Here is a 26,281-nt window from a genome sequence, read left to right on the forward strand (position 1 = left end):
TTTTTATGGCACAGTTACCCAGAATGCACTTCTTAGAGGGGCTTATTTGGCATATTAATCAAAGATTTGTGGAGGAACCAAAGCAAATAAACTCAAAGAAAGTGCTGTAGAAGCATGGGTACCATGTCAGGCTTTTAAAGCCAAATTGCCAAGGCTGCAGCTGGGCATAAGAGACTGCTTTTATCTGTCATGATTATCTAACAAATGCAGCAAGGTGCAAATAAATTTTCAGAGAAAGCATCCAGAGTGACTCGCACTGAAATACTTCCAAAGACATGTTACACCCCTCAAGATCATTTTAATATTGCAAGGGATATTTTATCTTGTTTAGCTACAAATGAATGGATGAGCATGAATGGGGAAAAGAATTCCCCAGGATATTACTATAACTGGCTCATAACAGTAGAGCATTCATTTACCTTGATTGCTAGCTCATGTAATGCTCCTTCTGCAATTTGTGCGCTAGAAAACTTTTTAAATATAAATTGATGGTGTTTAGGGTTGCCAACCTCCAGGTACTCATATAACAAATACCTATGCTGAATTCAACGAAGTTTAAATAACAACAGCACGAAGGCTCAATTTGAAAATCAGTCATACAATTATTTACTAACAACAATTTCTGCAGTGCTTAACACAAAATACACATTGCAAAATACATCACAAAAAGAATCACATCAATATCTCAAAGGAGCAAGTCCATTGCAACCCATAGAAGAAGCTATGAGCCAAATCAAAGGTAAGTAGAAACCATAACGAAGAAGTGGTGAGCTTCCTTTCAGTTCCACAAACGCAGGGTTGCCCCACTGGAGTGCTCCGCTTTTTCCAATGAGAAAAATATGCAAGCATGCAGAGTCCAATCAACGGTCAACAAGACGACACCTCTAGATCGGTGTATGTTTCGCAAAGAATTGCTTCATCAGTTGGTCTCCAATATATTGTTATTGCGAATTGCAACAAAATAACAAGCTTCTAAAGGTAAATATACCTCTGAAAGAAATAAGACATGCTTACTCATTTTGTACATACAGAAATAATTTTATCTTTATCAAGAAATGTACAGAAGAATAGGCTTTCCACAGCAGTAACCAGTAGACCCAAAGGGTTCTCCTATCTTCATAAGAGGTTTGAGAACTGCTAACTTTCCCCATAGTTTAAATTGGCAAATTCAAGAAATTATTCTCAGCTGTATCTAACTTTAAAGGGACAGTCCTAATTTCACACATTTAGGATATTTGTTAAGGAAAGCTCTTAAAGGAAACACGCTAAGTCAAACTCATTATTCAAACCTGTTGGTGTCATTGTTTTAAAGAGAAATATATATCTCATTTCTTGTCTATGTAATATTTTATTTATATCTTGTTGGCAACAGGGACGGGGCTTATATTGCCAAAGAACAAAAAATAACAAATCATTGTCAGTATGTCCTTTTTGGAGGTAATGTTCTGTTAAAGGGGCTTCCATCGTTTTTGTACGTATCTGTGCCCTGTGCTCCCCAATGCGCAATTTAAGCTGCCTCGGCGTTGACCCAATATACATAAGTGAACAAAGACACAAGATGGCGTAAACAACATTTTGTGATAAACAATTACTAAATTGTTTAAGCTTAAACTTAAAATTAGAAAAAGTGGAGCTTACTTCCTTGACTGGGAGACTGTAGGTACAAACGGAGAATGCGCCACATTTGTGATGGCCGATGACATTAATTCCTAATGTTCCATTAAAGCAGGCAATAATCCCCAGGTATCGATCAATGTCGCTAAATACTGCATGTTGATATGTAGGGCTCAGAAATTACAGCTGCAATTTTTTAATTCTAATTTATTTATTTAAATAACGGTCATACTTTTTTTTTTATAATGTCCTTAAGGTTTGTTTTCAAATTTGCCTTGACTTTCTTAGTAAGGCCGACAATATTCATTCTTCAGTAGTCAAAAAGGGCAAGAGTCCAGTAGCACCTTAAAGACTAACAAAAATATTTTCTGGTAGGGTATGAGCTTTCGTGAGCCACAGCTCACTTCTTCAGAACTTCTGAAGAAGTGAGCTGTGGCTCACGAAAGCTCATACCCTACCAGAAAATATTTTTGTTAGTCTTTAAGGTGCTACTGGACTCTTGCCCTTTTTGACTACTGCAAACAGACTAACACGGCTACCCACTGTGAATATTCATTCTTGTATTTTTATAATGCTGGTCAAATGACCGTAATAAATCGAATTGAAATTGAACCTCCAGGTACTAGCAGGAAATCTCCTGCTATTACAACTGAGCTCCAGCCAATAGAGATCAGTTCACCTGTTGGCAACTGGACTCTATGGCATTGAAACTCCTCCCCTCCCCAAACCCTACCCTCCTCAGGCTCCGCCCCCAAAACCTCCCGTTGGTGGCAAAGAGGGACCTGGCAACCTTAATGATGTTATACTTTCCCCCCATATCTTGAAAAAAACAACCCTAATTCTGTTTTCGTTTAACCACTAACAGGAGATCCTGTACTTTTATTTGGTTTCCTTGCTTTTTACAAATAATTATGTTACATTATTAATGCAGCCTTCCTCCAAAGAGCTCTGTAAGGGCTCAGTAAGGGCTAATCTCATTTTAAATGTCATATCTCTAAAACGGAGATTCCCAAAACACCATAGCAATGCTCTATATTGCAGGTATAACCAGTGGCGGACTGGGTATAAAAATATTGGTTGCCAGGAGACAAAGGGGCCCACAACTATAAGACTATCATTTAATTTTTATTAATTTTTATTTTTAACATATTGTCTAATGTTTAAAGGAGCCCACTCCAACAGGGGCCCACAGGGCCCACTTGCCATTGGGCAAACTAACACAGTGGCCAGTCTGCCACTGGGTATAGCTTTTTAAAAGCTCCCCACTGTGTGTGTCTCTCTTATTGTATGTGATATTTACACACCAGCTGCCACCAACAGGAGTATGCATTGCTGATGGCATGAAGCATACCTACTGCCATAGGGGAAGGAATTTGGGCAGCCCACTGTTGTACGGAAAGCATTCCTATCAAAGTGAAGGGGTAAAGCTATGCCTGAGCTGCAGATAGTGTCTCACATGAGAGAGCCTTATCACATTTCCATGAACATACAAAGCTGGCAAAGAAGGGTAGTCCGGAATCCCTCTTCCCAACACCTAGTAGACAGTGGAAGCCCTCCTGCAGTTTTCATGTGCAGCTGTAGGGATGCCAGATCCAAGTTGGGAAATGCCTGGAGATTTTGGGGGGTGGAGCCTGGGGAAGGCAAGGTTTGGGGAGGGGGGAAGCTCAGCAGCTTGTAATGCCATAGAGTCTACCTTCCAAAGCTGCCATTTCCTCCAGGAGTAGAAAATAGCAAGAGTCCAATAGCACCTTAAAGACTAACAAAGTTTCTGGCAGGGTATGAGCTTTCATGAGCCACAGCTCACTTCTTCAGATACAGCTATAATGCGAGTCCATCTATCCTTACGTAGAAAGGAAAAGAGCTCGAGTCCAGTAGCACCCTGCCAGAAATTTTGTTAATTAATTTTGTAATTATAGGAGATCTCCAGCCCCCACCTGGAGATTGGCAACCCTATACTATCTGCAGTCTGAAGTGGTACAGCCCAGAAAAAAATTGACCTATTAATTGGGAACTAGAGCTAAGTTAACTGTACTTGTTCTGTGAGTGTATGAAAATGTCTATCATATAATCCTTAGATCTTTCCCATATATTTGAGAATATGGCAGCAGTTGTGGCGGGGGAGGTTATTAAGTTTTTGGTAGACCTTATGTTGTGTGCACTGAACGTACCTGGGGTGGGTAGGAAGATCTGAACATGCACGAAGCACAAATCAGACCATTTGTCAATCAAGGTCAGTGTGGTCTACTCTGGCTGGCAGCTGCTCTCCAGGGTCTCAGGCAGAGGTCTTTATATTCTGGGGATTAACCCTGGGATCTTCTGCATTCCAAGCAAATGCTCTACCACTGAGCCACAGCATATGGTAGAGATTATGGTGGCCCTGCCCTACACTCATTCAGTGAAATGTAAACAGAAACTATTTGTGATCTTGAAATTGTGCTGAGGAAAAACTGCATTATTTGACATTTTTTTGCAATACCTTGGATTCTCTAGAGCCCAATTCTAAGTCACAACTACGGGGAATGATCCATTTCTACTGTTCATGCTTTTTGTACGAATCACAAGCATTAAGGCAACCAGTTACAGACATGTTTGAGAAGTTTAAGACATCAAGGAGTTGAAGAAACACTGGAAGAGAAGCAATGGTGTTATCTGCATTGATGGCTAATTTTCTTTTGCTTCTGTGCCTCACGATGCACTAATGCTTCCTATAAATCTTATAAAACATTTATAGTGCTTCCTTGGACATGATCTCTGTGACACTAGATAGCTTTTCTTCTTATGGGTTATGATTTATAGAGTATTTCCAATATGCCAAGCAGTTTGCCACCTTTATCACATTCATCCTCACCTGTAGGTATCTACTATGATTACTACATCATTAACCTGTTACACAGTGTTGCTTCTGAAAAGGCACTTACCCAAGCATAGCCAGTCAGTGCAAATCATAAACAATCTGTTTTTTTCCACTAAAAACTCATTTGAATGAAACACCCTTCAACCCCGTCCTCTTCATTTTCACACTGAACTGCCTTGGTGTCCTTCCAGATACCAACAAAGTTGAGGTGACCTTGGGCTTGTCACAGCTCTTAAAGCTCTCTCAGCTCCACCTATCTCACAGGGTGTCTGTTGTGGGGAGAGGAAGGGAAAGTGATTGTAAGCCGCTTTGATTCTTCCTTAAGTGGTAGAGAAAGTTGGCATATAAAAACCAACTCTTCTTTTTCTTCTTCTTTCCTTTTACCAAGTCTTCTGCACCAAAATGAGAGGATCAAGGGCCTAATACCATTTCCATGTTGGTGAATGATGCAATTCTGAGAGCAAGACCAACTACCAGCTCTTAGGAGGGAAAGAAACAATTGCTGGTAAAGACCCAGGCACTCGGCTGCACCCGCGTGGTTGTTTGCTTCAAACATACTCCCAAATGGCCTGGGATCATATCTGGGCTAAGCAGCTCACATGGTGCTGCATGTATAGGGTTGCCAAGTCCCTCTTTGCCATTGGAGGGAGGTTTTGGGGGCGGAGCCTGAGGAGGGCGGGGTTTGGAGAGGGGAGGGATTTAAATGCCATGGAGTCCAATTGCCAAAGCGGCCATTTTCTCCAGGTGAGCTGATCTCTATCAGCTGGAGATGAGTTGTCATAGCAGGAGCTCTCCAGCTATTACCTGAGGGTTGGCAACCCTACGCATGTACTTGTGAATGGGATCTCATACATGTCTGGAAGAAAAGCAAAGAGAGCCAGAGCATTCCCATTATGAATGTAAGAGGCAATTGGGAATCAGATTAAAGCCTTCTAGCTCCATTTGTGCAGACCCCAAATTAAAAGCTGTTTTGCATTGACACATACTAGCAAGATAAAATGATTTGCCGGTCACAGGGGACAGTTCAGATTGTGACTTTATGTGAAACAGCATTTTGCAATCGCATACTTCTAAGTGAGAATAAAAGTTAAACGTATTAAAATCTTTCAATTTTAATTTAGATGTGAATACACAGTCTTGAGAGACGCCTTTTAGAGGCACTCTCTGACATATAAGGTCACATGCAAATCTACATTTTGTTTTCACAAATTGCAATTATGCAGCATGTAAAAATTAAAAAGAGCTTTCTAGAAAAAAAAAGTATTCAAAAGGTCAGTATGAATACTAATAACTGTTCTGTTAGTCAGTGATGTACCATAAGGATTATACTTCACATCAAATGAGACATCTGGTATCATTTCATAATTCATACTGAGAGAAATCTAGAGACGCCCCCAGGTTTACCTTTCCTTAGATACACATGGGATGAAAGTCTTGCTTCTGTTATCCTGAGATATTTAAAAGAAATAACCAACAGAGACGTTAATTTGTTTTAGGTGGCATTGCCTTTAAAGCTCATTAATCTACATTTTAGTAATCTTAAAGACCCAAAGTTATTTGAAAAGGTCTGTGAAAGACATAACTGTGTTAGGATAAAGAGAATGAAGAGCCGCAAACCCCGGGGGAAACAGGTGTTAATATCTTGCTAACATGCCTTGATGGAATATGCCAGAGACGGGCAAAACAAAAACAACCCAATTTTTCTACATGACAAAAGTTTCATAGGTAAACAGTGGTCAAATGGCAGCCTCTAATAGTGGCTCCAGATGGAAAGAATAGTGATATATGAGGAAGCTTGACCACCACCCTGCCACCCATTTCTAACCTCGTGCAAATACAGGATGGAGAGCAAGAGGCATAGAAATATCATGTGTATTTTCCCTTCACACAAGACATGGACACGTGGGGAAAGGAAGCATGAGTACAACCGCTCATTGCTTCCACATCTAAGGTGAAAGCACCCTCAATTAAATTATCAGGAAAAAATATCTAGGATGGTTATGAGGAATGAAGGGGCCAATTAGGTTAGTGGAGTTGGCATTTGTAGCACAGGTTAAGAGCCTGAGGGTGCTCATGGACCCAGCATTGTTGTTTGAAAAGCAGACTAGTGTTGAGCCAGCGTGGTGTAGTGGTTAAAAATGGTGGTTTGGAGCGGTGGAGTCTGATCTGGAGAACCGGGTTTGATTCCCCACTCCTCCACCTGAGTGGTGGAGGCTAATCTGGTGAACTGGATTTGTTTCCCCACTCCTACACACGAAGCCTGCTGGGTGACCTTGGGCTAGTCACAGCTCTCATAGAGCTCCCTCAGCTCTGCCTACCTCACAGGGTATCTGTTGTGGGAAGAGGGAGGGTTGTAAGCCGGTTTGATTCTTCCTTAAGTGGTAGAGAAAGTTGGCATATAAAATTAATCGTGCTGCTCATTGAATTTGGAATTAGAATTACAGCTGTGCATTGCATATCAGATCTTACTTGGCCTATGCAAAGGGTTTATATGATAATCCAGATCAATGCTGTCATACCAGGTTTTGGCTAGCGTTGCCACCTTTGGGTTGGGAAAATCCTGGAGACTTGGGATGAAGCCTTGGAAGGGCATGGTTTAGGTAAGGGTAGGGGCTTCAGCAGGGTACAATGCCACAAAGTCCACCCTCCAATGCAACCATTTTCAAGGGAACTGATCTCTGTAGTCCAGAGGTGAGTTGTAATTCCAGGACGTCTCAAGGTCCCACCTGGAGGTTGTCAACCCCAGCTTTGGCTCATAGCTAGGTGGGCCCAGTGCATTGTTGGGTGTGAGTACTTCTAGGTAGGGTTTCCCACTCTAGGTTGGGAAATACCTGGAGATTTGGGGGGTGGAGCCTGAGGAGGGTGGGGCTTGGAGAGGGGAGGGACTTCAATGCCATAGAGCCCAATTGCCAAAGTGGCCATTTTCTCCAGGTGAACTGCTCTCTATTGGCTGGAGATCAGTTGTAGTAGCAGGAGATCTCCAGCCACCACCTTGAGGTTGTCAACCCTACTTCTAGGCCAGTTGTGAATGTGCTACAGAATCTGAGAAGGCCCTTTGGAGTCCACCTCAAAATTTGCTAGAAGGACTCCAAAATCCTCTGCCAGAATTTGTATATTTCCCAAATTCATCAGCAGCCATGGTTGCTAACTTTCAGGGTTAGCTTTCTTGTTATCTTCCTTAAACCTTTGGCATAAACTGGCATAAAAATCTAAATAACAATGCATGCATCATATTCAGAGGAGAAAGATTTGTTCGGAACTACATGTTCTTTGTAGATATCTGTCTGTAATTGCTGTGGACTTTTTTCCTTGCTGGTAATTTCTATAAAGTCTTTTGCAATGGGTTTTGTAAAATGATCAGTGTAGGACTATGTGTGTGTACTATTTCATTTTTAATTAGCAATAAACCACAAAACAGGTTTTCATCTTAGATGTTCTAGCAACAGGGAGCTGACATTAAACAAAACACTTGCGGTGGAGAGAACTGCAGTTTGGCTGACATCCCTTTGTGTATCTTGAGTCCCTCTAAAGGCTTTTAGTCCTTTGTAATATATAAAGGATGACTGGATATGTGTACTTTTAGATTTTTCTATACATAACACTTCTGTCAATAATTGTGCAGATACTAGGACTGGTCTCTTACCAAGCCCAACAAGAAAACTGGGAATGTACATGTAACAGAATGCACTGGAAGACAGCTCTTGCTGACTGGCAATACCCCAGTATACAAATGAAATAGGGATAACCAGGTATTTTTAAACAACATAAGAAGAACATAAGAAGATCCCTTCTCGATCAGGCTAGTGGTCTGTCTAATCCAGCATCCTATGTCACGCAGTGGCCAACCAATTCCCCTGGAGAGCCAACAAATGGCATTAGAGGCATAGGGACACAGGAATTATTAGGAAATGTTTATTTTAATGTGATTTAAATATTCATGATTTAATATTATGTACTGCTTTACAATATATATTTTTGCTCCAGCCTTACAATATATCATAGCAGGAGGCAGGGTAGAAGAGAGAGAGTGTGCACATGGATTAGGCTATATTTATGTTATACAATATACTGGTTTTCAAAACATGACTTTGTGGAAGATGAATATTATAGTGCACACCTGAACACAGCTGCTGGGGCATAGTTAAGAAGGCTTCCCAAGGGTTTCAAGGTCAAGGATAAAGACCCCTCAGCCCCTGCCCAAAATCCAATGCAGTTGTTTTAATTGCTACTTCAACACTGTACGAAAGAAACATAACTGATTAACAAAAAAATTTTGGTTGACATTTGTTAACTTTTGGCAGGATCAGCTTTAAGATTAAACAACCAGGAGAGCAGAAATAGATGATCAGATTGGGTTGTATTTTTCTAACAGTTTAATTAAAAACTCATCTTCTTACTCTGGCATGATTAAATTAAAGGTCTTTGTAACCTTGACAAATGTGTGACCTGTCAGATGGCCATTATCCAGTGCTGTACATCATTTGAAAAAACACCAAGAATAACCTCAGTAGATTTTCAGTGGGTTTAAACCCTCCGCTTTAAGAACAATTATCTTTGTGATAAAACAATGCGTCAAATAAATGTCATTAGCAACCCCTGGAACAGTTTTCCAGGGGTGTATTTATCATGAACAAGCTACAAAGTTCAACATAGTCTTTACCCCAGTCAGGATAACTGTCCTAATTTATAGAAGTAAATGCATCATTTATCTAGGCAAAAAGAAACGTAAGCATTTATTTTCGCACACAGTCTATCAGAAGAGAAAATTACAAACTGAGTCAAGACTGTCAGTTGTAAATCAGAAATGTTCAGTGCCATTAGAGGTCCTGCAAATTGGCAAATAAAAAAAAAGGCTTTTGCGAAAACATATTGTTCAGAATAAAAGAGCAGAGATTTGGAACACAAAGGAACACTGTTTATCCATTTATCTAATTCTCAACATGGCCACATTTGCGAATACTTACATCTGTGCATTGGGGCCACGGAAAGAGAAAGGACAGTTGTCTACAAACCTAGGGGATCCCTCAGGTTTGCAGAGAAAATACAAAACCTTAAAAGGAAAAATCAGGGTTTCAAAAAAACCCTAAATCTGAAATGCAGCACCTGCTCAGGCACAGACATTGCAACACTCGCTGAATGCTATTTTGAGAGTTGCCCAGCAACCCTTATATACAAATAAACAACGAGAAGCAGCAAGTGACGCAAGCTTCAAAACACTTAGCGCAGGTAAGCAATAGTGTGTGGTGGCAGCAGCAGCCCAAAAGGAGATGATAAAAAGAGAGACAGAAGTACAGAAAGATCATGCACACAGGACTGAAGGGGGTGAGTTGTGGGAGGAGAGACAGTGTCAGCTAGGGAGGAGGGCCAGGGGAGAGGGAGGGAGGGAGGGAAAGAGAGAGACTGCTCATTCGAGAGGGGTGTGGAGGGCAGAAATAGGGTTGCCATCCTCCGGGTTTGTCGTATTTTGGTCACGTCATGAGACGACAAGCGTCACTGGAAAAGACCGTCATGATAGGAAAAGTTGAGGGCAGCAGGAAAAGAGGAAGACCCAACAAGAGATGGATTGACTCAATAAAGGAAGCCACAGCCTTCAGTTTGCAAGATCTGAGCAAGGCTGTCAAAGATAGGACATTTTGGAGGGCTTTCATTCATAGGGTCGCCATGAGTCGGAAGCGACTTGACGGCACTTAACACACACACATCCTCCGGGTACTAGCTGGAGATCTCCTGCTATTACAACTGATCTCCAGCTGATAGAGACCAGTTCCCCTGGAGAAAGTGGCTGCTTTGCCAATTGGACTCCCCTCCCCAAACCCCGCCCTCCTCAGGCTCCACCCCAAAACCCTCCCACCGAGGGCACAGAGGGACCTGGCAACCCTATCTCTATTTCATTCCCATTTTTGCCTACTGGAGGTGCCTTGCAAGAAAGGAAGAGAGAGAATGACTGCCAGCAAGAGAAGAGGGATGGAGGGAGGAGGAGGAGAGCGAGAAGGGGTGTGGGGAGAGGAGCTGTCTGCAAAAAAACACTCACTGTGAGAGGGGTAATGGGATGCCTCCCCCATAATCTCCCGTTTGGCAGATTTAAGCAGTTGGCTCATGCAGCAGCTTTTTGCCGCCATTAGGAAGTGGCAAGTGGTTGTGCATTTAGTCTGTGTGTGTAAAGTGCCATCAAGTCGCAGCCGACTTATGGCGACCCCTTTTGGGGTTTTCATGGCAAGAGACTAACAGAGGTGGTTTGCCAGTGCCTTCCTCTGCACAGCAACCCTGGTCTTCCTTGGTGGTCTCCCATCCAAATACTAACCAGGGCTGACCCTGCTGAGCTTCTGAGATCTGACGAGATCAGGCTCGCCTGGGCCATCCAGGTCTTCTATTTTACCTTGAGGATGAGCTGCCTTTGCTACTAAAATGTCGTGGTTTGCCTGTGGTCCTTTTCTCTTTTATGTCACTTTTGCAGTAGTGCCCGAGAGGAAGAATAAATTGACATGAGCAGGTTGCCTTCTGTTTCCCACCTCCTACTTCATCCCATCAAATGCTACCGTTTACCTCACACATGAAAGTATTTAGACCAACAGAGAGGCCTCTGACTGGGTGCGAAGGGGATAATCACTTCTCACTTGTCATAATTCCCTCAGTTTCCTTCAAACCCTTTTAATATGATAAAATGTATACTAAACCGTAAAATTAGTAAGCAAACATAAAGCATTGTATATTCATAGATAATATTATGAGCAAGTGTTTTGGAGTATTTCAGATAATATCCAGCTGTGAGATATTTAAATTGCCTAATCACAGTTTGGGGGAAATTACTGTTGAATTATTACTGAGTAGAACTTGTCAGACACTTGAAAATTGTGAAGTAAATTTACAAAGGAAAAAAATGTTGCATGTGTATATTATTGACAACTAGCACATTGGCACTGCCGTTTAGTGGCGAGGCATCTTGGGGGCTTTGTGGTCTTTTTTATTTTATTTTTTTTTAAAGCAGAGACTGACTTTACTTTTAGAGGAAGAAAGTGGTTACCCTGAATAAATATTCTGACAGCTGTACTATACATTTTAGGTTGAGGCTTGCTTTTCTAAAATAAGCGAGGGATGCCATAAAAAGTTATTGGTGGGAATTGGTTCAAGAGACCTGATAAACACATTATCGGAGTGGAGTCATCAGAACGGTGTGAATACAGTCCATTGAATCAATTGCATTTCTGTCTTTCAAATGTTACGGACGTACCACACTATTAAAAAAGCAGCAGCCCTGCTACTCTTGAAATGTGTGAATCAGGTCTGGGAAGGTGGTGCTGGCATGAGACCGTAACCACATCACTTCTCCTCCCCCTGTTTTCATTTGTTATGTGAGTTCTTGTTAGGAAGAAGAACCACATGTGAGAATGCAAAGATGGGCCATCCCTGTTTTATAGTTTCCACCAATACAATCATTTTCTGGAGCTGGACAACAGCCCTCAGCTTGAAGTCATCAAATATGGAACTTGCCACTATACCCAAGATGGAAATAATCACTTTTTAAATACTTGAGTGTGTGTGTGTGGGTGGGGGGGCAGTTCCCCCCCCCCCATAAATTAAAAATATGAAATGAGTACTTGGAGAGCAGAATCATACACTCTGTCCCTGTGCACATTTGGCATAACTTGGAGACAGAGCTTAAATACACCAAAAGTATGCATGCTATCAGGAAACATGCATTTTCCAATCCAATGGACAAAGCCTGTGACATTTACTTTGTATGGATGTGGATTCTGTTCACAATTTACAGTGAATACGCATAATGGCAGGAATGGCATCAGTAGGTACAGTTCCACTTTCCCCACTGTGGGTATTTACTCTCTCCTAATCCTATTTTGGATTAGATAGATAGATAGATAGATAGATAGATAGATAGATAGATAAGCAATGGGTCATTACTGACCCATGGGATGACATCACATCCCGACATTTACTAGGCAGACTTGTTTGCCATTGTCTTCCCCAGTCATCTGCACTCTACCCCCCAAGCGAGCTCATTGTACTGGCCTTGGAAGGATGGAAGGCTGAGTCAACCTTAATCTGGCTACCTGAAAGCAATTTCTGTTGGGATTGAACTCAGGTCACGAGCAGAGCTTTGACTGCAGTACTGCAGCTTACCACTCATGGGGCTCCCATGCAACCTAACTACATCCACTGTCTCTGTAGAACCTTAAGAAAGTCCAAAGACTTTTGAATGCCAATTGATATATCAGTTTAATGAGCATTATACTTTTTTGCCTACAATAAGAACTTTGCTGTGGAGTGTCTCTAAAGGTGTTCATCTGCTGGTATAATGGTATTTAAACCCATGGAACTGCCCTTGCTTTGGTGGCAGAGGGCTGATTTCCTGCCTGATTTTGTCTGATTTCCTGTCCTACTGCAGACCTCTACTTTGCTGGTGAGGGTCTCCTGATCTTGAGGAGCATTTTCATCTCTTAAAAGTTACAGGCAAGGGTCACTGTGAAGATAGGTTATTTTTCTAGTTTTTTGACGTGTACGAAGAACTACATGGCATTTTATTATCAATGGGCTAAAGAGATATCTTTGAAATGGCAGACGAAGCAGGATGATAATTCTAAGTGTCAACTCGAAACATGATGAAATTTAAAGAAAGTTATTTTTGTCTTGCTGAAAGCAGAGGTAATGTAATTTTAAAGATCCTTATAGTGAGCTATAACGTCAGTTCCTACACAGCTGAAACTAACACATAACTGTCCTATAATTCCTGAAACAATTTATTTCTGGTTTATGTTTACATGGACTGTAAAATTCCTTGTTAGCAAATAGGAAATATAAAATCCAGTTGGTTATGGTTAGAAACAATAATAATAAATACCTTCATAGCTTGCATGTAACTGAAGCTGGAATATCTGCTAATACTAGCTTTGTGCAGGAGTCTCTCCAAAATGGCTGAGAGCAACCTCATAAAAATAAAATGGTTTTTTTCTCCTGAGGGAAATATACCATCTCACAAACTCTCAGTCTTCAATACAAACCCTACGTAGTATAGTAATGTATGAAACAACAACTGTGTTCACTTCTCTGAGAGGACTAATATTTTTTTTGTGATGAATTCTCAGAGAGGTGAAGAACCAACCTGTCAGCAGAAGGAGCTCAGATTTCCCCTGCAACCCTTTCCCCCCTACAGAGTTTCTGAAAGAGAGAGGGAAGGGCATTTTCTCCCTGTTCTTGCTTTTCATTACAACTTCTAAACCTATGCTCATGGGTTCCATGACCCCAGATATCAAATTTCCGGGGGTCAGAAGGGATTCATGGCAAAAATACACCTTTGTGAGCATCTTCTGTTGATGGATCTTGGAAGTGAACCCCTTTTATTGGTTATTATTTGAATTTATTATTTGCTATTTCATTTAAAGATCTAGTATATGGTCAGTGATTTACAAATGGAACAAATGGTTATGTCTCTTTCTGTTCATTCATTTCTGCTAATTCAAACAGACCGGGATTATTTCAGAAGGGATCATATGAATGTTGAAGGGGCCTAATACCAGGTCAGACCCGTAGACCATTAACTTGATATCATCCATTCTGATTTGTAGCAGTTTTCCAAGATCTGTGGCAAAGAAAAACACCTGCTGGCTGTGATTCTTTGACTGGAGATGTCAGAAGCTGAATCTGGAACTTTTTATATGCAATACATGTCTTCTGCCATTGAGCCCAAGAACCCTAAATATAGGGTTTCCAGGTCCGGGTTAGAATATACCTGGAGATTTTGGGGGTGGAGCATGAGAAGAGTGGGGTTTGGGTAGCCTTACACTGAAAAGCATTTACTTCATAGTCTGTGTAATGGTAAGAAAAGCCCACCCTCAGAGGAGCCCACCCCTTTTTCTTCTCATTGGGTCCCTAGCTTGGGCCCTAGGGTTGCCAGGTCCCTCTTTGCCACTGGTGGGAGATTTTTTGGGTGGAGCATATGGAGAGTGGCGATTGGGGAGGGGAGGGACTTCAATGCCATAGAGTCCAATTGCCAAAGCGACCAATTTCTCCAGGTAAGCTGATCTCTATCGGCTGGAGGTCAGTTGTAATAGCAGGAGATCTCCAGGTAGTACCTGGCAGTTGGAGCAAAACAGGCACGTTTACTATAAAAGTCAAGCTGAGAGAAAGTATAGTAAGGGCTCTATAAATGACATACAAACTCTTATTCTATAAGCCAGTGAATTTAGTGACAAAGTGAAAAAATTGCATACAATCTAATAAAGGAAACTTATGAAAATAACTATGAGTACATGTGAGGCAATACAATACAATACAAAAATACAAATATATATATATATTTGGCTTATCTCATTCAATGACTTATTAGTCTCTTAGAATTTTGTACTGTTCATATGCTTATTGTTCCCGCAGGAACCGGGAGAAAGATGATGGACGATAGGTGGAGAGGAACGCCGTCCGGATGCTTTCCGTTTTCACTACCCCGTGGGCAGCTTCATCAGCTCTCCTTTCAATTGGAGTCAAAACTCCTTTAAGATGGAAACAAAATAATAACAAATTTCTAAGCTTATTACTCTTTAAACTAGACACAGTCTATAGTACTCAATAAAGCATACAACATAATGTTGGATACAGTGATAATTGCATACCTTTAATAAGTTACCATATTCATATAATCTCTCTGAGGTTAGAAGTTTCACGCGCCCACTGGGCTGCTCTGCTCTTAGCTGCTTAGATGCTTAGAATGCTGGTTACAGGTGTGTGTAATTTATCTGAAGACTCTACCTAAACTGAAACAGCTGTGGTCTTATAAGAAATATGAAAGGTCTATTTCATTGTTTAACCCAAAAGGAAAATAAGACTTTAAAAGATAAATGAAGCGCATTTCTTGTTTAAGTAGTATGTTTTGTATATTTTCTGCATTAAAAGGGTTACCTCTATAAAGCCAAATGGTGAAAAAAGGCAAGTCTTTTTCATTGTGCTGGTTCTCAATGAAATGAGATGTTAGGGGGGCTTCTAATACTTTCGTTCTAATTCTGGAAATATGCTCTCCAATGTGTAGTTTTAGTGGGCGTGTAGAGCTTCCCACGTACAATTTTCCACATTTGCATGTGATCCCGTAAACAGAGTTACAAGTAAGGCAGTTTGAAAAATGTTTAAGCTGGAACCTGAAACCTGACGTGAGGGAACTAAATTCCTTCAACGGAAGACAGGTACTATGGACTCCTAGGAATCTTATTTTTTGTGATAAAGTAGCAGTTCTTTCACAACCTAATGGAGTTCCTGGCTGCATAGTTTTGGAAACACTATACTTAACAAGATACACAGTGTTTTCACATACGTTAAGTATAAATCGTCATCCCCCCCCCCCCCACACACACACACCTGCAGGGTTTAGATTAGTGTCTGGTACTTCTTAATGCAGAAGAAAAGGATTATGAGAGAGAGGTAATGCAAAGTCCTTTAGTTTTTACAGGGGAACTGTGAGAACGATTCAGGGCTCCCTAACAGGATTGCCAAGTCCCCCCTGGTCGCGGGTGGGGGATGGGGGTAGGGTTGCTAGATCTAGGTTGGGAAACTTATTATTATTTGGGAATGGAGCCTGGGGAGGACAGAGACCTCAGTGGGATACAATGCCATCGAGTCCACCCTCCAAAACATCCATTTTCTCCAGGGGAACAGATCTCTGCAGACTGGAGAAGAGCTGTAATTCCGGGGGATCCCCAGGTCCCATCTGGAGGCTGGCATCTCTACAAATATTTGAACAATGTAAACTAATGAGCAGCAGCCCTTCCTGTCCTTCCTGTGATAGTGATATTTTAACAAATAAAAGTGTTGCATTGACTGGGGGAACTTCTGCTGGCTCTCTCCATGGTAGCTTGGTTAAAATAGTGTGTTGCTTATGCATGCATGTGCCTGGCAATGGTCATGGTGCTGTTCGTCTGTAGATGAACATATATTATGCAAAGGGATCTTACGTTAAAGCAAAGGGATCTTACATTGGCTTTTCACTCTCTGATTTGTACTCAGTGCCTTCCTCATAATGGAATTATGAGGACAGCCAGTATGGTACAGTGGTTAGAGTGTCAGGCCAGGATCTGGGAGACCCAGGTTGAAATCCTGACTCTGCCATGGAAGCTTGCTGGGTGACCTTGGGCCAGCCATACACCCTCAGTCTAACCTACTTCACAGAGCTTTTGCAAGGATAAAATGGAGGAAGGGAGAGTAATGTAAGCCACTGTGGGTCTCCATTGGGGAGAAAAGTAGAGTACAAATGACTAAACTGGGGAGAAAGGTAGAGTATAAATGAGTAAATAGCTAAATAATAGTGGTTAAGAGAGGTTGGTTTGGAGTGGTGGACTCTAATCTGGAGAGTCAGGTTTGATTCCCCACTCCTCCACGTGAGCAGCGGACATTAATCTGGTGAACCGGGTTCATTTCCCCACTCCTGGGGAGGGGAAGGGAAGGTGATTGTAAGCTGGTTTGATTCTCCCTTAAGCGACAGAGAAATCAGCCTATAAAAACCAACTCCTCCTCCTCCTCCTCCCTGGCAACAGTGAAAGTAAAAAGCAAGGTGTCTGATGTTGCAGAATCATTTGATATGTTTTGAGTAAGAAGAAGAAGCCCTGACCTGGGTGGCTAGCCTGATCTCGTCAGATCTCAGAAGCTAAGCAGGGTCAGCCCTGGTTAGTATTTGGATGGGAGACCACCAAAGAATACCAGGGTTGCTGTGCAGAGGAAGGCACTGGCAAACCACCTCTGTTAGTCTCTTGCCATGAAAACCCCAAAAGGGGTCTCCGTAAGTCGGCTGCGACTTGATGGCACTTTATACACACACACACACAAGAAGAAGAAACTATACGAGTGTGCATTCACCTTTCCATATCTTATTATGCTACAAGTTTCTAATCATTTCTCCTCTTTGAATATTCACGTGTCTCAGAGACATTGTTATGTGTTTGGGGGTAAGTTGTGCTGCCTCTATAGCGTAGTAATAAAGGGAAAGAGTTGATAGAAGCAGAAGTCGTGTTACTTTAAGACTGACTTGTTAGCAGCAGTTTTTCTTATTTATGCTAAAGGCATAATTTGCTCATTGACTGTCGGAAGGCATTAGATCACCAGCAGTTGTCCAGAGCATTGATAGATGTAAAGATTGATGATATCTACCAGCATTATTGAACCTGGGATATGGATCAAGTAAGGAAAGCACCAAGGGCCAGTGAAAGTTGTCCACAACTGGGCACAACAGAGGGTGTCCCTGAGAAGATATCAGAACAGAACAGATTTGGATCTTATCTGAAGATGCGGGAGGCAATGGGCAACCCTCATTTACACAATATCTAGCTAGCGAGTCTGAGTGTCTGCTTGAACTTCCATGGAATTCTTTGCTTTCAAGGTAAATTAATACTTTCCCATTATTAGCCCTGTCCATGACTTCCAGAATGAGAAGAACACAAGGTAAAGGTTTCTCCAAGTCCTTTCCCAAACAAGGATACCTTGTGTTACTATTCTGTTAAGCCTCCAGTTGCTTTTGTTAAATGCTAAATCTGTTGATGATGATTCCCAACTACTGTATTGTCTGGGCTAGGGAACCAACTTGGTGGATGTATACTATTCCATTGCCTTGCAGTTTCCCTTATGGAGTTAATGAATGTGATCTGTTTGCCAGGCTGAACAAACTTGATGACCAGCTCATGTCTAATAGCCACAGGCATACAACGTAGCTTCAACTATTGAACATACTTGATACAAAACTTGTGGCATCCTTGGAAATGACATGGCTACAGTTATCCATGCCTTGGGCACGTTATGGCTAGACCACTAACTTACTTTGTGCCTTGAACAATTTCTCAGTAGGTCCACAATGTTGCATTGGGCATGTTGATGGAGACAAGCTGCACTAATCCAACAGTAATTGTACTGAAAGATGTATGTTGGATTCCGTTTTGCTTCAAGATGCAATTCAAAGTGCAGGTGTTTCAAACTGTGGTGCCAGGGTGCCCAAAGGAACGTTTCCTCCTATATGAACCTGTCCATCTTTTAAGATCTTCCTTGGAGATCCTTCAGGTCAGTACTAACTGAAGACTGGAGGCTTTCTTGGATTATCTTCCAAGTGAGGTTCATCAGGTGACTTTTTCTGCACTTAGGTGTCAAATCAAGGCTTTTTGTTTTGTTCTGCTTTTGATTAGGTTGACTACTTTGCTGGTTGGTTTTACTCTTGACTAACTGCAGGATAAATTATGGATCTGGATTCATGATTGTTGATGCTGATGAATTAGTTTATCCGAAGTACTGTTGCCATGTTTTATATTGTGTGATATGCTGCTGTATTTTGTGTATAACACTTTTTGCAGTTTCGAATGGTTTTACTATGGATATTTCAAATTAATTAGTTTTTGATGGAAGGTTTTTTTTGGGGGGGGGTAAGTTTATATTCTCAGAGCCACTTTAAAGATGTTAGAAAGGCAGTAAGAAATAATAACATGGCAAGCTTGATGAAATCATGGGGGTGGGGGTAGCTAGGAGCCTGCTTGGTGGAGCAGTTGGAGCAGAGAAATGGTGGGTAGGGAAATGATTGGGTTAAATACACACCTTTCTCCACTCTAAATTTCCTCCAGAACTTTTCTCTTTTTCAATAATGGCACTGGCAGTGATATGGGATGGAAAATTTTCCGATTCTGTATTTTTCCATGGAAAAATTTCTGCTCTGCATATGTAATTGTAATTATCTGTAATTGTCAGGGTGGTTGTGCTGCAAATAAATCCTGTTTGATGGGCTAAATGTGAAATATGAAGCATGGACAAACCCCAGTGTTTGTACATGGTGTATTTGCCTTCTTCTAACATTATTTAAATTTAGTTAATTTTCCTGGAAAACTCACATAACTGGGCATTTCACATGTAGTTAGCCTTGCAACATATGACAGCTTATGGAATTAGGACAATGTTGAACACTACAAACTCTATGGGTCCAGAGTGGAGTTGATGAGGCAGAGAAGGAAATGGGGGCTGCATTGTGTGGTTGGGAGAAGGAAGGGAACAGAATGGTTAATGTGAGGAAGAAGCAGCGGCTGTCTATCTGGGGCATATAAACATTTCATGTTAAGAGGCTCTTCAGTTTAACCTTTGGCTACCCCTGCCTTTAGTCCTCTGAAGACACTCCAGTTTTGAGTCTGTTTTTCGAATCTGTCAAACTGTCTAAAGACTAAAACTTCAATTAGTAACAAGAGTATTCTTTGAAGGGTGTGCAGCAGAGACCGTCGCCACATGTTAATTTGCCAAAGAAGGTGTGAAATATCATAAGAGAGATACTTAACCTTGTCGTTAACAAGGGACTTTGCAGGAGCAACTCTCAGAGGAACATGTAATTGTGAAGTTGTTTGAAATTCCAGGAATAATCTCAGCATTATTGATCATGCAAACCCAGGTGTACTAGTGGGCCCTGTCTAAAGGAGAGGTCTAATTAGAGAGGTCTGATGTGTAAAGGATGGATTTCTAGAGAACATAAGAGCACCAGAACATTTGATACAACTATGTTTTTCTTAGTTCACGTTACCAAGGAAATTCCTTCTCATGCTCCCATCCGTGACTTCCCTTTTATGTCTGCCTATTTTATTAGATGTCTATGTAATGTTTGTTATTTTTAATCTGTAATTTTGATATACCAATAGTAATGAAAATGGAGAATGAGTGGAAAATTAATGAGACTGTCAGATTTCTACCTAATCTGCATTATTAGTGTAATATCAGTTTCGGAAAGGATAATTAGATGAGGTTTGCATGGTTTCCTTTGATCACTGATGGTGTTTTTTTCATGGACACCACAGTGAACATGCTGCAGAAGTCATGTTACTTTAAGACTGACTTGTTAGCAGCAGTTTTTCTTATTTATGCTAAAGGTATAAATTGTACATTGACTGTGGGAAGGCATTAGATCACCAGCAGTTGTCAAGAGTATTGATAGACGTAAAGACTGATTATATCTACCAGCATTATTGAACCTGGGGTACGGATCAAGTAAGGAAAGCACCAAGGGCCAGTGAAAATTTCCCACAAGTTAGGGTTGCCAACCTCCAGGTACTAGCTGGAGATCTCCTGCTATTACAGCTGATCTCCAGCCGATTGAAATCAGTTCACCAGGAGAAAATGGCCGCTTTGACTAATGGACTTTATGGCATTGAAGTCCCTCCTCTCTCCAAACCCACCTCCTCAGGCTCCACCCAAAAAACCTCCCGCTGGTGGCAAAGAGAGACCTGGCAACCCTACTACAAGTGGACACAGCAGAGGGTGTCCCTGAGAAGACATCAGAATGGAGCAAATTTGGATCTTATCTGAAAATGCGGGAGGCAGTGGGCAACCCTCATTTGCACAGTATCTAGCTAGCGAGTCTGAGTGTCTACTTGAACTTCCATGGAATACTTAGCTTTCAAGGAATAGCAATACTTTCCCATTGTTATCCCTGCCCTTGACTTCTAGAATTGCAGGGACCCCTGGCCAGTAACTATTTGCAAATGAAAGACAAGTACAGTGGATGGGAACCTCTTCAAAATTATAATTTAGGATTTTTTTTGGTAGCAATAACAGCAGGTCTGAATGTAGCTGGGGAAGGTCTACTTCCCTAGTCACTCTGGGGTCTTTCTGCACAGCCAGGACTATAGTAAACATAACGATACATAGATAATTCCTGTTTCGCTTCGTTACACGGAATGCATCAGGAAACCGTTTTAAAGGAAAGAGCAAGTTTCCATTAGTAATTCATTGCGCTCAGCAGGCATTTCCCTTAAGAAATCCAACCTTGAATAAACTGTGGCATTAGCTAATTGACTGACTAAGTGACTGGCAGGACCGAGGAGGAGATGGGGAGGGAGTGTTCAGCTGGAGGGATGACCAAGAGGCTTTTACACAAAGGAATTCCTTTGGCGGCTTGATGTTTTCAGAGTTCCCCCAGTGGCTATGGGCATGGCAGGGGAAAGCCACAGAAATTTCCCTTGTACATTTTAGAATTACACACCTGCAAGCTTTTGCTCCCTTCTCTGTAATTTTGATCATTTTCTTTACATGTGAGCTGGTGGTGCCTCGCCCCTGAAAAACCTAGGGCTAATCGAGGACCTACCCTGCCCTGGATAGCCCAGGCTAGCCTGATCTGGTCAGATCTCAGAAGCTAAGCAGCATCAGCCCTCATTAGTATTTGGATGGGCAACCTCCAAGGAATAACAGGGCCATGATGCAGTTAGGGTTGCCAACCTCCAGGTAGTTGTAGAGGGGAAAAAGACACCACTGTACTGGTACTACACAGTTAGAAAATTAGCACAGGAGCGACACAACAATATTTCAAAGTGCAAAAATATTCTATTAATAAGCTACCAAAGTGATGACAGTATCGAAACAAAAACGGTTTGTACAACACAATCCTATATCTACACGGTCCACTAGACTCGGATATATGTTTCTTCAATGTTATAAAGGTGGTGTAACGTTGCTTTGCAGATGATATGGGGATATGGCCGTTTCAAAATTCTTCAGTTCAATTCTTCCTCAGTCCCCAAAAACGTCAAACATGCTTGGCTTAAACAATTTCTTGACTGCAGTTAGATGTACAGGATAGTCACCAGGTTCCTCGCTGGGATATAACAAATGTAGCAGTCATTTGTTGTATCCCAGCGAGGAACATGGTGAATATCCTGTCTATCTAACTGCAGTCAATAAATTGTTTAAGTTGACGTATGGAAAGAAAAGATGTCAGAATATGAAAATATGGCCAAAATGACGTATCTGAACAATCCAGTTGATAAACAATCTGTAGAACAATTCTATGAGAAATGGCTACCATGTCATACTTATCCTTTCCTTTTATCCCTTAGAAGCTCCTTGATCAATTGATCTTGAGCAGCATATATCTAGTGTTGGAGGGATATAAGGACTGAAACAAATCTTGCCACTGACAATGTAGCCTTGGGGTCCCTATCGCTTAGTAAAAAAGGCATTATGTCAGTCATAGAGGCATTGGATTTGTATGTTAAAAGGGGGGATGGCATACTTATATGTCTCTAAATATTTAGACTTAGCTTTATTCCTTTTTATATGAGTAGATATTTTCCATATCTAAGATTATATTTGACTTACTTACATAATGAGTAATTTTTAGAGAAATGTTAGTTACGGTACATTTATTGTGTCACTTTTTTTATGTTAGCGGCTGTCTTTTATGTTCAAGAATACACTCGATTCGTCTATTTGATTTTTTAAATAATCTTTTAATTGAATAAGATTATGATGAAAACTAGTATATCAAACTAACTGTAATAAGTATAAAATTTGTTTTTAGAATGTATACTACCGATCAAAGAAAACACCACCTATTGCAGACGGAAGTGAATTTTTTTCCTCCTCCCTTTTTTCCTTCTGTACCCTATAAAAATATAATAAAAGCATTAAAAATTAAAAAAAAAAGAAAAGAAAAGAAATTGTTTAAGCCAAGCTTGTTTGACGTTTTTGGGGACTGAGGAAGAATTGAACTGAAGAATTTTGAAACGGCCGTATCCCCGTATCATCTGCAAAGCAACGTTACACCACCTTTATAACATTGAAGAAACATATATCAGAGTCTAGTGAACCATATAGATATAGGATTGTGTTGTACAAACTGTTTTTGTTTCGATACTGTCATCACTTTGGTAGCTTATTAATAGAATATTTTTGCACTTTGAAATATTGTTGTGTCACTCCTGTTGTGTCGCTCCTGTTGCTCCAGGTAGTAGCTGGAGATCTCCCGGTATTACAACTGATCTCCAGCCAATAGAGATCAGTTCACCTGGAGAAAATGGCCACTTTGGCAATTGGACTCTATGGCACTGAAGTCCCTCCCCTCCTCAAATCCCACCCTCCTCAGGCTTCACCCCAAAAACCTCCTGCCAGTGGCGAAGAGGGACCTAGCAACTCTAGACGCAGTGGCAGGCAATGGCAAACCAACTCCAAACGTCTCGTGCCTTGAAAAACCTATGGGGTCACCATAAATCAGCTGTGACTTGATGGAACAAAAACGATAATTGAGGAAACATTTGCCCTCCACAGCATACCATGCCACAAGTGCTTTTAAGGCACATTGAAGACACTTGCCCTGACCTGGATAGCCCAGGCTAGTCTGATCTCGCCAGATCTCAGAAGCTAAGCAGGGTCAGCCCTGGTTAGTACTTGGATGGGAGACCACCAAGGAAGACTGGAGCCTCTATGCAGAGGCAGGTAACGGCAAGCCAACTCTGAACATCTATTGGCTTGAGGCTGTCATAAGTCACCTGTGATTTAATGCCCCCCCCCCCAAGACATTGAAGAAGAAGAAGAGTTGGTTTTTACACCCTGATTTTCTTTACCATTTTTAAGGAGACTCAAACCAGTTTACAATTGCCTTCCTACAACAGACACCTTGTGAGGTAGGTGAGGCTGAGAGAGTTCGGAGAGAACTGTGACTAGCCCGAGGTCACCCAGCTGGCTTCATGTGTAGAAGTGGGGAAACCAACCCGATTCACAAGATTAGAATCTGCTGCTCTTAACCACTACACCACGCTAGCATTGAAGATCTCGAACTCATTCACATGACTGGTCTCTCATGTTTCATTGGATTTGGTCCTAGTCTGTGTCTCTCTATTTTGTGTTACTGAATGCAGTGAACCCACATTAAGATAAGCCTGGCAGAATTATTCTTATTATTGGGGGAAGTGGAAATATATCCTTCTCCTCTGTCCTACCTCCCCCCATCCATTCTACATTGCTGCCTCCTCGTATGCAAGGGAGACATCTGTGTCTGTCTGGCAGCAGCGTTGTCCATCACTAGGACTGGCAAATGTGCTATTTGCCTCCACTGTCCTGCTCGCGGTTTGCAACCCTGCCCGTTTACACGCTAGCCGGAGATGCTCAATCATATGAACGGTTCAACATGTTGTAGTGGTTAAGAGCAGTAGTTTGGAGCAGTGGAGTCTGATCTGGAGAACCGGGTTTGATTCCTCACTCCTCCACATGAGCGGCTGAGGCTAATCTGGTGAACTGGATTTGTTTCCCCACTCCTACACATGAAGCCAGCTGAGTGACCTTGGGCTAGTCACAGTTCTATTAAGAGCTCTCTCAGTCCCACCTACCTCACAGGGTGTCTGTTGTGGGGAGGTAAGGGAAGGTGATTGTAAGCTGGTTCTCTCCCTTAAATGGTAGAGAAAGTCGGCATATCAGAGCCAGCTCTTCTTCTTCTTTCCTAGCTGCGCACAAGTTGTGAGCGGTGCAGTTGTATGCTTGACAAACTGCTTTTCGTATATGAAGGGTATGCATATGTTATCCACTGTGAAAAGAAAGTTGTGCACGTGCATTCTCGTATTGTTTTCTTCCAGCTTTCCATTTTGTCCTCTTCCAATACCTCCCCTCTCTGTTTGCCATGTTCTTTAAGTACATGAAGTATTTACATTTCATTGCAAGGACCTTACAGATGTTAGGCGTCACCATCTGTTCCTTATGTCTCCTGACCTGGTGTTCATTAATAGGAAAGCCAGATGAACTGTCTGAATCAAGCATAATGCACATTCTTGTACTGCTTTGCTACATCTGCTTTCTCCCCCAAATATCCTGTGCATATAACCCTTCTAGCCATTTGTCTGCTTCTGCCACCATCCACATGATTTGGCAAGTGTTTTTCCAGCCCTTTCTAAAGCATCATTGCAAACCTAATACAGAATGTGAATGTGGGTACACATTATCAATTCACTAAAAATTGGAGGCTACCATGCATCTAGATAGCTGTGTTTATCTGTTCATATGAAGAAGAAGAGTTGGTTTTTATATGCCAACTTTCTCTGCCACTTAAGGGAGACTCAAACCGGCTTACAATCACCTTCCCTTCCCCTCTCCACAACAGACACCCTGTGAGGTAGGTGGGGCTGAGAGAGAGTGATTTGCCCAAGGTCACCCAGCTGGCTTCGTGTGGAAGAGTGGGGAAACAAATCCAGTTCCCCAGATTAGCCCCCGCCATTAATGTGGAGGAGTGGGGAATCAAACCCCGTTCTCCAGATCAGACTCCAGTGCTCCAAACCACCGTTCTTAACCACTACACCACACTGGCACTCCTGGTTTAATGGTTTAATGTTCACTATTCTGTATTCTTACTACTTTCTGTATCCTAGAATATGCCTTCTCTATTTTTCATTGGAAAAACTTGTAGTCATCACTTAGATTTTTTAAAAAATCGCAATTCTGATAAACCATATTGTTTAGCACATCTGCATCATGCTATTAATCCTCGGTGGGCTGTTGTAAACATAAGAAACAGCCGCGTTCTGAGTCCAGACTATTCAGTACTGTCTATTCTGAAGCAAGTGGCTCTCCAAAGCTTCAGGCAGAGGCCTTTTGCTGACTTGCCATTGCAGATCCTTTCACAGGAGATGCTGGGGGTTGAACTGGGGAAGGGGGGGTACTTATGCATGCAAAGCATATATTCTGCAACTGAACTATGAGCCCCTCTCAAATATTCTAAGACATGGTTTGATTTTTGTACATCTTGCACTGTACTCTGATGCTGTTATTGCAGCCAATAGCTGTGACAAATAGAATACATCTCTCATATATCAGAATGCACCTAAAGGGATGAAACCATTCCAGTGCATCTTTGAATCTTTTCTGTGGTAGATTAGTTTGCTGTTTACTACTGTGGTGTGTCGAGAACAGTCACCAAAAACTAAGCACAGAAACCTTAAATTATATGGCATTTTAGTTTGTATGAACTCACTGCATACTTTTTCCTTGTTTAATAAAGATGCATCCATAATTACGCTCTTAGGATGAATGTTCTTTGAATGCAGTGTGGTTGCT

This window comes from Euleptes europaea, chromosome 16 (genome assembly GCF_029931775.1).
Source record: "Euleptes europaea isolate rEulEur1 chromosome 16, rEulEur1.hap1, whole genome shotgun sequence".
Classification (NCBI taxonomy): domain Eukaryota; kingdom Metazoa; phylum Chordata; class Lepidosauria; order Squamata; family Sphaerodactylidae; genus Euleptes; species Euleptes europaea.